The 12,969-nt window shown below is 47.1% G+C and overlaps 1 protein-coding gene across 3 annotated transcripts in view; it reads right to left on the reverse strand.

The window, feature by feature from the left end:
- Positions 1–12,556, reverse strand: part of LOC132209009 (utrophin-like) — a 33,199-nt gene extending 20,643 nt beyond the window's left edge. Inside the window, exon 1 of one of the 3 annotated variants that reach the window (XR_009445078.1) lies at positions 12,459–12,556. The gene's annotated coding sequence lies outside the window, so the exon portion shown is untranslated. Of the gene's footprint in view, positions 1–5,718; positions 6,109–12,458 lie in introns of those variants that run through there. The other 2 variants (XR_009445077.1, XM_059644246.1) reach the window with 2 other exon arrangements.
- Between the last annotated feature and the right edge of the window lie 413 nt (positions 12,557–12,969).

Consider the following 12,969-nt stretch of genomic DNA (forward strand, 5'->3'; position numbering starts at 1 on the left):
GAACCCTGGAACCTGCAACATCCATTCCTGACCCTGCTCTATCCATGTCTCCGTAATGGCCACAACATCGAAGCCCCAGGTACCTATCCATGCTGCAAGCTCACCTCGCTTATTCCGGATACTCCTGGCAGTCAAGTAGACACACTTCAATTCAGCTTGCTGTTTGCCAGCACACTCCTGTGACACTGAGATCCTGCCCATGTCCTCTCTATTCTCTTTCTCCTGTGTACTGAAACTACACCACAGTTTCCCATCCCCTTGCTAAGCTAGTTTAAACCCACCCGAACAGCACTAGCAAATTTCCCGCCCAGGATATTAGTGCCCCTCTGGTTCAAGTGGAGACCGTCCTGTTTGTACAGGTACCACCTTCCCCAGAATGAGCCCCAATTGTCCATGTACCTGAAGCCCTCCCACCTGCAGCATCCCTGCAGCCACGTGTTCAGCTGAAATCTCTCCCTGTTCTTTGCCTCGCTATCACTTGGCACGGGTAACAAACCAGAGATAACCACTCTGTTTGTTTGAGCTCTCGGCTTCCAGCGGAGCTCCCTGAAATCCTGCCTGACGTCCCTATCCCTCTTTCTACCTATGTCGTTGGTACCTATGTGGACCATGGCTTGGGGCTGGTCACCCTCTCCCTTCAGGACCCCAAAGACACTATCCGAGACAACACGGACCCTAGCACCTGGAGGCAACGCACCAATCGTGAGTCTCTTCGGTTTCAAACAAGCCTTCTATCTGTCCCTCTAACTATTCAGTCCCCAATGACTAACACTCTCCTCCTATACCCCCTTCCCTTCGTTGCAAGAGCGACAGACTCTGTGCCAGAGACCTGCACCCCAGTCAGTATTGAGGTAATGCCTCATCGTAAGGAGGTCAGAATTGACGGAGTGGCAGATATTTAGAGGGTCAGTACTGAGGCAGTGCACAACCGTCAGAGGGTCAGTACTTAAGGAGAACCCCATTATCAGAAGGTCAACACGAATGGAGAGTCACATCGTCAATGGTTCAATCCTGAGGAACACTTCATTATCATAGGGTCAGTCCTGAGGCAGTGCTTCATTGTCAGAGGGTCAGTATTAAGGTTTAGAATTGAGGGAGTGCTATCTGATTATGTCACTCTGGCAATGAGGCACTGCCTCAGGAATGAGCCTCTGACAATGAGGCACTTTCTCACTTCTGAATCTCTGACAAGGAAGCATTCCCTCAGTGCAAACCCTCTGTATGGACCCGATGTCAATGAGGCACTCGCTGAGTACTGACCCTCTGACAAAGTTCCAATAGCTTACTACTGACCTTCTAATCATGTGCCCCCTACCCCATTTCTAAATTTGTTACATTGAGGGCACTGCCTCAGAACTGACACACTGGCTATAAGGCAGTCCGTAAAGACTGACCCGCTGATCATGAGGCTGTCCCTCAGTTAATGACCCTCTAAATATGAGGCACTCCAGTAATTCTGACCGTCAGGAGCTACCTCAATGTTGACTCACTGATATAGAGGCACTGCCTCAGAATTGACATGCTGACGATGGGGCACTTGCTCAGGACAGACCCTCTGGTAGAGCTGCAGGTTTGATATTAGAGCAGTGATGCACCGCGAGCAGGTCAGTATTAAGGGAGTGCCACACAGTCAGTGGACCAATATTAGGGGAGTGCCACACTGTCAGAGGATCACTCTTAATGGAGTGCTGCACTTGTGGTGAGTGAGGACTGAGGCAGTGCGGCACTGCAAAGGGTCAGTAATGAGAGAAAGCTCCATTTTCTGAGGGTTAGCACAGAGGAAGTGCTTAATCAGAGAGTTATTTCAGAGAGAGTGCTGTATTGTCAGAGTTTCGCACTGAGGGAGTATCACACAATCAGAGGTCCAATATTAAGGAAACACTGCACTGTTGGAGGGTTGATATAAAGGGAGGGCTGCACTGTCAGAGGGTTAATGATGTGGGAGTGCTGAAATATCACAGAATCAGTCCTGAGAAGTGCTGCACATTCAGAGAGTTAGTGCTGAGGGAGTGGTCTAATGTGAAAAGATTGATATCAAGGGGCACTGCCGAAGGATCAGTAGTGCAATACTGTCAGAGAAACAATATTGAGGGAGTTCTGCTGTGTCAGTGGGTCAATATTACAGGATTGCGACACGATCCACGTATCAATGTCAGACGGTCAGTCCTGAGGGAGTGCTGCACTGTTGGAGGGCCAATATTGAGTGTGTGCGACACTCAAGAGGATCATTTTGTTGGACTTGTGCACTGTCAGAAGTTCAATTGTAAGCAAGTGCCACACTGGTAGCGGGTTAATATTATGGGAGTGCTGCACTGTCAGACGGTTAAAGATGAGGGAAAGCTCATCATCTGACAGGGCATCACTTCCTTCAGACGAACCCTCAGGCGGTGCAGCACTCCAACAAGTTAGTTTCAGAGGCATGTTGTCCCATCAAATTGACCCTCTGAGACAGGAGCATGCACGAAATATCGACCCTCTCACAATGCTGCACTGCCTTAATATAGGCCCTCTGGCAGGGCGGCTCCCTTTCAGTACACACCTTCCAACAGCACAGCACTCTCCCATCATTGACCCTCTGACAGTGCAGTACTCTCTTAATACTGAATGTGTCACACTGCACAGCTCCATTAAAATTGACCCAAGCAATCCATGAATATTTGCCCACTGACAGTGCAACTCTTCCTCAGTTCTGACTCTCTGACAGTGCAGCACTCCCCGAAATACTGTCAGAGGGTCAATACTGAGAGAATGCTGCACTGTCAGAGTCAGCTCCCTGCAGTCCTATCAGATGTTCAGTATTAAAGGTATGCCGCATTGGGAGTGCGTGAGCGTCAGCGAATTCTGCACTGCAAGAGGGTCAACAATGAGGAAGAACTGCAATGTCAATGTAACAGGGTCAGAACCGAGTGCCTCACAATCAGAGGGTCAGGATTGAGGTCAGAATTGAGACAGTTATGCAGGACTAGAGTGTCAGTGCTGTGGTCGAGTAGCACTCAGAGGGTCAGTACCGAGGGAAAGCTTCATTGTCAATGGATCACTTCTGAGGGTGAGCTACTTCGTCAGAGGGCCATATGAATGCGGTGCCTCATTGTAATGGGATAAGAATTGAGGGAATCGCACAATCGGAGGATCAGTACTGAGGTCCTGCAGCACTATCAGCAGAGGGTCACGACTGATGGAGTGCCTTATTGTTAGAGGGTCAGTGCTGAGGGAGTGCATCGTTGTCAAAGGATCAAATTGAGATGATGCCTCATTTTAATATGGTCAGTTTGAGGTAGTGCAACACTGTCAGGGGGCCAGGAGTACTGAGGAAGTGCTGAAAAGCCCCATGATTAAGGGAAGACCCTCATGTTTAAAATGTCAAAACAGAGAGAGGGCATAATGGCCAGAGGGTCAGTTCTGAGGGAGTGCAGCACAGTGTGGGGTCAGCACTGCGGGAGTGCTGTTCTGAGGGGGATCAGGACTGAAGGGGGTCAGCACTGAAGCAGGTCAGCGTTGAGGGAGTGCTGCACTGAGGGGTTCAGAATAAAGGGTATGCTACACTGAATGGGTCAGAAATGAGAGGGGGGTCAGCACTGAGGGAGAGCGGCACTTGAAGATGTTCAATATTACTGTGTCCTGCACTGTGAAAGGGTCAGTATGAAGGCAGCACTGCAATATCACAGAGGCAATGATGAGTGTGTGCTGCACTGCTGAAGGGTTAAATTTGAAGTGGTGTCCCACGGCCAGAGTGTCAATGGTAAGGGAGCATGGCATTCTCAGAGTGTTATTGCTGAGAGAACACCAGTATGACGGAGGGTTAATACTGTGGCAGAGATGCACCGTCAGAGAATCAGTCATCAGAGAGTACGCAGTGTTGGAGGGTCAGTACTGAGGGAGTGTTTCACAATCAGAGCGTCAGTTGTCTGGCAGTGCTGGAAAAGCTCAGCAGGTCTGGCAGCATCTGTGGAGGCAAAAACAGAGCTAACATTTCGGGTCCAGTGACCCTTCCTCTGAACTGTTCTGAGGAAGATCCCCAGTTCTGAGGAAGGGTCAATGGACTCGAAACGTTGAATCTGTTTTCTCCTGCACAGATGCTGCCAGGCCTGCTGAGATTTTCCGCCAACTTTCTTTTTGTTGCCGACTTACAGCATCCGCAGTTCTTTTGTTTTTTATGTCTGGCAGTGCTTGTTTGCTTGTGACCTTCTGAAAGCACAGCACACCCATAATCTTGGCCCTGTGACAGGCCAGCACTCCCTCAGTACTGATCCTCCAACAATGGAGCATTCCTTCAATACCGACCACCAGCGCAGCACTTTATTTCTGAGAGTAGTCTGAAAGAAACTACCTTTGCTTACCCAGAGACACAGGGAGAGCAAGTGCGTATTCTGTAGGTGACTCAGGATGTATTGTAACCTTAACAAGTCAAACAGTATTTCACATTAGTTTATAATTGAAGATTATTCCAACTGTCTTCCTCGAAAAGTACAGTCCCGACAACATGGGGCTGATACTAATACACTCACTCAGAAGTGACCCTCCAGCAAAGCAGCCCTGCCTCAGAACTGACCCTGTGACAATGAGCTACTCCATCAGCAGTGAATCTGTAATCACGTGGCACTCCCTCAATTCTGAAAACATTACACTGAGGCACTCCTACAAAGGCCTCTGCGTTTTAGGGGTTATTTACAGTGATCCCTGTGTTTTACAGGTTATTGAAAGGGGTCACTGTTTTCAGGTTTATTTTCACCCTCCAATCTTGCAGCACTCCCTCAATTCAGGCGTGTAGCAGTAATGTCTCCAGACTGAATCTCGAAAAGTGTTGCAAACCCTCAATTCTGATCTGCTCAAAATGAGCCACAGACTGAGTATTGGCCTTCTGACAAAAAGTCACTTATTCAGAACTGGCCTTCTGACAATGTGACACTCGTCCACATCTGACCCTCCAGCAGTGAGGTACTGCCGCAGAACTGATCCGCTGACAGTAAAGCACTGCCCGCTCAGTTCTGACCCTCTGACAGAGCTGCAATACTTCAGGACTGAACTTCTAATCATCTTGTACTCCATCAACTCTGAATCCAATGCACTGAGCTACTGACTCAGTATTTACAGTCTGCTCCTCATACACCCTCAGAATTGACCCTAAGGCAATGTGACCCTGCCTCAGAACTAACTCTGTGACAATGAGGCACTTACTCAGTGCTGAATCTCTAATTGTGTAGCACTCCCTCAGTTTTTAGGCACTCCTTCCAGACTGGCACACTCTCAAGGCTGATCCTGCAGCAATGAGGAATTGCCTTACAACACAGCCACGAACAACAAGGCCCTCTTTAGGACAGTGTCTGATAACGAGGCACTCACTTGGTTCTGAGCCTCTGACAATGAAGCACTTGCTCAAGTCTGACCACATTAAAATGAGGCACCCTCAAACTGATCTGAAACACCTCAGTTTCGACCTTCTGATGGCTCTGAAATGCCTCAGTTTATATCCTCTGACCGGTCTTTTAATTCTGACACAATTACAGTGAAGGTCAAGCCTCCGTGCTGACACTCAGAGTACATCACTCCCTCTGACAGTGTTGCACACCCTGAGCATCACTGACAGTTTCAGCGTTCCCTTAATATGGACCAACTCACAATGCAGCACTCCCCTAACATTATTATTTATATTGACGATCTGACAGTACAGCCCACCCCAGTGCTGACCCTCCGACAGCGCAGCATTCCCTCATTACTCACCCTTTGATACTGTAGTCCACCTTTGGTAATGACACTCTGACAGTGTCACACTCCCTTACTATCGGCCCTTCAACAGTGCAGCACTCCCTCAACGATGACACCGTAACGATGCAGGATTCCCTCAGTCCTGGCTCTGCAACAGTCAAGCATTCAATCAACACTGACCCTCTGTTAGTGCAGCACACCCCTAATATTGATCCTGTGACAGTGCAGCACTCCCTTAATATTGGCCTTCCGACAGAGTGGCACTTTCTTGACGAAGACACTCTGACAATACAGTTTTCCCTCATTGCTGATCCTCTGGCAGTGCAGCATTCTGTCATCATTGGCACCTTGCCAGTGGAGCTACATGCTTCTTATTGACCCTCCACAGTGCAGCACTGCCTCTCTACTGACTCCACAACATTAATATTGATCCCCGAACGGGAGGTTCTCTTTCATACCCACCCCAACAAAGAGAAGCCCTCCCTCATCTTTAACCCTCTGACAGTGCAGCACTCCCTTAATATTAACCCGCTGCCAGTGTGGCACTACGTTACAGTGCAGAACTCCAACAAAGTGATCATCTGAGTGTCGCGCACACACTCAATATTGACCCTCCAACAGCGTAGCCCTCCCTCAGAACTGACCGTCTGACATCCAGACACTGATAGTGTCGCAATTCTGTAATATCGACCCCCACCGACGCAGCAGAACTCTCTCAATATTGGCCTTCGGACAGGACTGCGCAACTGATCCTTCGGCGGTGCCCCTTGATATCAATCCTCTGACATTATAGCACTCCCTCAGTACTAACTCTCTGAACGTGCAGCACTCTCTCAGGTCTGATTCTGCGCTATTTCAGCACTCCCACGTCATTAACCCTCTGACAGTGCAGCACTCCCTTTATATTATATTATATTTATCAACTCTCCAACAGTGCACTATTTCCTTAATATTGGACCTCTGATTGGACAAGCTGACAGCATCTCATGTTCTTTATCGACAGAGAGTCAGTTCTGTGGTAGTACCTCATTGGAATGGGTCAGAGTGGGTCTAATCAGTCCAACCCCAAACCTAACCGCGGCTTCAGGCCTAAGCCTAGCCTCAGGCCTAACACTCACCCTCAACCTAAGCAGAAGCCTCAGCCCCAAACCTAAATGTGGTCTGAGCTCTAACCCTAACCATAGACTCAGCCCTAAGCCTAACCTCAGCCTTAACCCAAAACCTCTCCCGAGCCCTACCCCGAACTCCAAACTTAACCTCATTAGTAACCCTAACACAAGTCTCATCCCTCGCCCTCACTCTACCCTCATCCAAAACCTAGTCCAATCCTCACACCTAACCCCTAGCCTTGGTCCTAACCCAAACCCTAACCCTCGCCACCCTCTCACGCTAACCCTCATTGAATTAGTGAGTACTGAGGTATAGCAGCACTGTCAGAGCATCAGAATAGTGGGAGTGAACTGTTGTCAGACTGTCGATACTGAGGTAGTGTCTCATTATAGAAGGGTCAGAATTGAAGCAGTGCCACACTAACAGAGACTCAGTACTGAGGTACTGCAACAGCGTCATAGAATCTGAACTGTGGGCGTGCATTATTGTCAGAGGGTCATGATCTGAGGCAGTGTCTCCTTGTGAGAGGGTCAATACTGACAGAGAGCCTTCCTTGCCTGACGGTCAGTACTGAGGCACTGCTTCTTTGTCAGGGGGTCTGGAGGGACAGTGTCTCATTGTTGGTCAGTCCAGTGTGAGGCAGTAGCTCATTGGTGGAGGGTCAGTCCTCAGGGTGGGCGGATGATGTGGAGGTGCTGGTGTTGGACTTGGGCGGACAAGGCTGAGTATTGACACTCTGCTACAAATGCACTCCCTAGTTCTGACCTTCTGATAAAGGCAAACTCCCTAATTACTGACACTCTGCCAAGTAGGCACTGGCTCAAACAGACCCTCTGACAATAGGCCACTGACCCTCTGATAGAGCTGCAGTACCTCAGTGAGGCAGTGGCACTCCTTGAATTCTGATCCCATTACAATCAGGCACTGCGTCAGTACTGACTCTCGGCCGAAGAGGTACTGCCTGAAAACTGATCCAATGACAATGAGGCACTCCATCAGGACTTACCTCTGACAGTGCTAGATTACCTCTGTACTGACCTTCTAAAATGGGTGGCACTCCTTCAATTCTGACCCCCTTACAACATAGCCCTGCTGCAGTGCCGACCCTCTGACAACAAGGCATTCTCTGAAGCCTGATCCCCTCAAGATGAGGTCATACTTCAGTATTAACACTGACAGAGAGTCACTTCCTCTATATTGACCCTCTCATCGTGCGGCACACCCTCAGTTCTGATCTTACGACAATGGGGCACTTTTGACCAGCTGACAATGATGCTCTCCCTCAGTTCTGACACCTCCACAGTTCTGCACTACCTCTGTACTGACTCTCAGTACTGACCCTATTCTGATCCATTGCAATGAGGCGCTGCCTCACTTGTGGCTGTATAACAATGATGCACTCCATCGATTCTGCGCCGCACACAGTGCTGTAATACTTCCGTACTGCCCTCTAATTGTGAGGCACTCACTTAATTTTGACCCCCTTACACTGAGGCTGTGCCTCAGTATTCACCTCTGAAAATAATGCACTCCTACACATCTGGCCCTCTGATGCTACTGCAATAACTTAGTCACGTGGTTAGCTTCAATGCTGATGCCATTACACGCAGGCAGTTTCTCAGAACTGACCTTCTAACAATGGCACTCCCTTCGGACGGTCAGATACAGCCACACTACCTCCGTTTTGACCCTCTCATCACGTGGCAGTCCCTCAATTCTGAACTCCTCAGAATGAGGCGCTAACTCAGTATTGACCCTCTGACAAAGAGGCACTCCCTTAGGGCTGACCTTGCACCAATCAGATACTGCCTCACACCAAACCCTCTCGAATAATGAGGCACTGCTTCAGTACAGACCCTCTGACAAAGACGCACTGCCTCAGAACTGACTCTCCAGCTATGGCGACCGGCCACAAAACGGACCTGCTGACAATGAGGTACTTCCTACCATCTCGAATCATGTGGCATATCTCTAATCCTGTGGCTCTCTCTCAGTTCTGTCGCCATTGCATTGAGGTATTCCCTCTTCGTTGATCCTCTGAACTCCCTCAAGACTGACCATCCACCGTTGATGCACTACCTCAGATCTGACCCACTGACAGTCCTACAATCTGTCACTATTCCATGTAGCATTCCAGCAATTCTGACCCCATTTCAATGAGACGCTGTTTCAGATGGTCACTCTGAAAACGAAGCGCATTCTCAGGACTAAATCTCTGAAACTAAAGCACTTCATCAGTACTAACTCTCTGGCAGGCAAGTATTGGGGGTTAGGTTAGGGCTGAGGTTAGACTTGGAGCTTAGGCGAGGGTTGGGGTTGAGGCTAAGCGTTAATTGGGGCTGTGTGTTACGGTTCATTTTAGGGCTGAGGCCATAGCTAGTGGTAGGGCTGAGGCTCACTTTAGGGCTGAGACTAGATGTTTGGTCTGAGGATCAGCATTAGGGCTGAGGGTAGGGAGGGTTTACGCTGAGGATAGGGTTAGGGTTAGGGTTAATGCTGAGGTGAGGGTTAGCCTGAGGCGAGCGTTTGTATGGGTTTAGGGCTGAGGCTGGGTTTAGAGTCAGGGTTCGGGCAAAGAAACGCTGCCTCAGAACTGACCTGCTGACAATTAGCCAGTGCATTAGGTACTGATGAGCTAATAAAAAGGCCCGCTCTCAGCACTGACACTGCAGCAATGAAGTCTTGCCTCACAACTAACTCACAAAGGGCTCATAATTGAGGAAGTGCCAAATGATGAAAGGGTGCGGACTGAGGTGTTGTATAACTGTCAGAGGGTCAGAACTGAGGTATTGCGTCATTATCAGATGGTCAATTCTGCAGCAGTGGCCCACTGTAATAGGGTCAGAAAGGTCATACTGAGGTCTTGCAAGATAGGGTCAGAACTGTTGGAGTGATTCATTATCAGAGGGTAGGCACTGAGGCATTGAAGCATTGACAGAGGGTCAACACACTGTCTGTATTGAACATGTGGCAATAATGTTCTGACTGCATAACATCAAGGCACTGCCTCAAAACTGACCCTTAATCCTGACCCTCGCACAGTGCTGCATTGCCTCAGTCGTGATGCTGCATTCGTGTGGTACTAGCAGTTCCAACCCCATGAATAGGATGGGCTGAAGGGTAACATTTCTTGATATTTGAGAAATGGTTGACTTTGAATGAGTCCTGTCAGCATTCCTGTTTTACAGTTAATTTTATTTCTGTAACTGGTTTTTTTCTTTGCCAAGTCGTTTGTTACACCGGAGCAGAGGGAGCATTTTGTTCCTCGGCACTGGACGTCATCTCGGAATGAGACCGCGAACGGTGCCAGGAACAACCTCAGCCTCCAGGCCAGCCGTTGATCGAGGGGTCCCTCACGGCCACAAGAACATGAGGCTTATTCTTTTTTACTCTCTACTTGTTATTCTTTTTAATTACTCTTTCTCCATCTTATATTTCCTCAATAAATGTTCATCTTTCAGAAAATTGGCAAGCATTCCTTTAACTGCACTTGATAGAATCACAAAAGAACCACCTCGATGCACGCTGTCATCAAAAACACACCATTATTCTGAGGCACTGCCTCAGCATTGATCCTCTGACAATATCGCACTCCCACAGATTTGACCCTTTGACAACGAAGCAAGGCCTCAGTATTGAAGCTCTGACAATGCTTCAATCCCTCAGTTCTGACCATCTGACAAGGAGGCAGCTTTATTTCTGACCCTCTCACAGTAGCAATATCTCAGGACTGACCTTCTATTTGTATGGCATTGCCTCACCTTAGAATGAGGTGTTGCCTCAGTCTTGACCTTCTGACAATAATGCACTCCCACAGTTCGGACCCTCTCATATTGCTGCATTTCCTCAATACTGACACTAAAAATATGTGGCAGATCTTTCGTGCTGATCCTTTTACAAGGAAGCATTGTCTCAGTATTGACCATCTGACAATGATGAACTCTCACAGGGGTCAGGACTGAACCCGTCAATGAGGCACTTCTTCAGTGCCCGCACTCATTATTCGCCTTCTGACAAAGCTTCAAAACCTCAGTACTGACCCTCTCACAGGGCCGACCTTCTGTCAAATCTAGAGAATTAATACAGAGGAGGTGTCTCTTATTAGAGGGTCTGCCTGAACTCTTGGTTGAAGTGTTCAATAAATTGCTACAACCTGAAAGAAGTAATTCTTCCCTGAATTAATAGGCAACCAATTTGAAAATGTGGCCTCTGGTCGTAAAATCTTTCACAAATGGGAGTAATCTCTACGGATATACACTATCAAGCCTCTTTAGAATCTTACATGTTGAAAAAATAAGATTTTTTTCAATCTTATAAACTCCAATGAATGTCGCCCAACTTTCCTAAGCATAGCAATCCCCTCCGCCATTTCCGAAATCAACCCAGTCAACATGAGGTGTCCGGCCTCCGCAGCACTCGCTCTGTGGCTGTACATGACTTGTAAGTTACCATCCTGCTGCTACGACTCTACTTCTATTTACGATGCAGTCCTCCGTCCATCCGAACATACTACCCTTGAACACACGGGCTCTTTTCTTTTGAGACACCTTATGAGCTGTACCTTATCAAATGCTTTGTTGAAATCTCAATGTACTACATCAACTGGTGGTCCTTCGTCAGTAATGTTTGTTTCCTTCTCAAAGCACTGTAGCAAGTTTGTCAAGTATTATTTCCCCTTTATGAAAGGATGTTAACCCTGTAGGATGTTATAGCACACTCAGTACCTTGTTATTTCATCTTTCATTGCCGGCATGAACATCTACCCAGGTTGACCTAAATTGGCAATACTTGCTTACTATTTTGTCCAAGTATCTTTGGAATAATGGTGTTATGTTCACAATCTTTCAACCCTCTGAGAATTTTCCACAATCTAAGGATTCTTGGAAGATTATCATCAGTGCCTCCATTGTATCTGCAGCTGCGTTCTTCAACATGAGAGGATACAACTCATCACACCCCTTGGATATTTTCTGTACTGATTGGAGTTATGTTTGGAATGCTGTGCAGTGACATTCACTTTTAACAGTTTGCTAAATACTACCAGGAACAGAAATTGTCATCCAGCTGCAACTAAACTAAAGCTTTCAGCACAGAAGGAAGTCTTTCAATTCATTATGAACCTATTAACTCCTGAAAAGGGCAATACGATTTGCCTCAGTCCATAAATGTTCTTTCTCCAACATCCTGAGATGCATTATCCGTATTTCTTCAAATTTACCACAGAATCTGTTTCACTCACCCTTTCAGCAAGACGCATGACAACAAATCGGCATTTTTAGTCCCCCGATAGCCTCCGTTGCACACGTGCATTGTTAGATGATTATTTATTTGTGTGCCTGCTTTTTTGCTCGAATGGAGAAAGGTAAATTTCTGTTCTTTTGTCATCAGAACTATTGCCTCCTCACTCTCATCTTCCTTGTTTTATCCTGTGCTGGAATATTTAATTTGTTGACATATCTGAAATATGTTGTTGAATGGATCGGGTTTTGTAACATTGCATTCCCCATAGACCATCTACCGATGCTGTTGCTTGTTCTAACAGTTATTATCTCGCAGAGTGGAAAATGCAGTTTGAAAGCAATGGAACATTATCGATGAAGAAGTTGATGCATAAATTGCTGCGATCTTCTAAACTACAAACTCACCTTCAATTCTTTCTCGGTCAGAGCATTATGCCAGCACAAATGAATCGTGTTCTCAATGGGACATGCAAAACCATGGAATTGAATTTGCACATTGATTCTTCTTCCCTCTTCAGAAATGCAAAGTAGTATCGTGATGAAGCTTCCAAGGCGATGACTGTGTCCTTCAATGAACGGAAAAGTGACTCTTAGATTCATGGAAATATTTCACTACTTCTATAGACATGAAAGGCAAACATTCTCCCTGCAAATGACCCAGTCTCATTTTATCGTATCTTTCTGATTTTACACGCCATGGGATAATCATTGCAGTGTAACAGAAATGTTGATCATGGAAATTTATCACTGTTTTCATAAAGAATGGCAAATTTTCAACATCTTGCAATTGTATGAAGGCTCAGTCTCATCACACCTCGCCTGCTGCACAAAGACATTCTTACACTGCTTTGAATGTAAGGGCTCAAACAAAACACAAACATGACACAAATGCATCAACACACTACTTGCAATAGGA

The sequence above is a fragment of the Stegostoma tigrinum genome, unplaced genomic scaffold, assembly GCF_030684315.1.
Source record: "Stegostoma tigrinum isolate sSteTig4 unplaced genomic scaffold, sSteTig4.hap1 scaffold_61, whole genome shotgun sequence".
Lineage (NCBI taxonomy): Eukaryota > Metazoa > Chordata > Chondrichthyes > Orectolobiformes > Stegostomatidae > Stegostoma > Stegostoma tigrinum.